Source organism: Apaloderma vittatum, unplaced genomic scaffold (genome assembly GCF_000703405.1).
Source record: "Apaloderma vittatum isolate BGI_N311 unplaced genomic scaffold, ASM70340v1 scaffold31707, whole genome shotgun sequence".
In the NCBI taxonomy this organism is placed as follows: domain Eukaryota; kingdom Metazoa; phylum Chordata; class Aves; order Trogoniformes; family Trogonidae; genus Apaloderma; species Apaloderma vittatum.
The window spans coordinates 17,914-18,182 of record NW_009727253.1 but is presented as its reverse complement, the minus strand read 5'-3'; the positions used below and the strand labels follow the sequence as shown (position 1 = coordinate 18,182).

The 269-nt window shown below is 48.0% G+C and overlaps 1 protein-coding gene across 1 annotated transcript in view; it reads right to left on the bottom strand.

The window, feature by feature from the left end:
- Positions 1–269, bottom strand: part of LOC104277086 (serine/threonine-protein phosphatase 2B catalytic subunit gamma isoform) — a gene marked incomplete at its 3' end in the record, with an annotated part of 12,543 nt that overhangs the window by 7,395 nt on the left and 4,879 nt on the right. The window lies entirely within an intron of this gene.

The following is a 269-nucleotide window of genomic DNA, read 5'->3' as shown; positions in this document are numbered from 1 at the left end:
TGGTGAGTAGAGCAGGCAGCCACCCTGCCAGGCACTTATCATTAGAAAAATTAAACTGGATCTTCCCCCCGCCCCGGTCACCAACTTCCCAGCCCCGCTTCTCTGTTTTTCTGTTTACGCGGCGGTCATGTGAAGCTCGAGTTCAAAACAGGAAAAGCCTAGCCAAAAAGAATAAAAAAAAATAAAAGCGAGCTTAGCAAAGCCTTTGGGCTTTGAAGAGGGTTTTCCACATGCTCCCCGTGAGCAGTGACACCTGTAAAATATCTGTC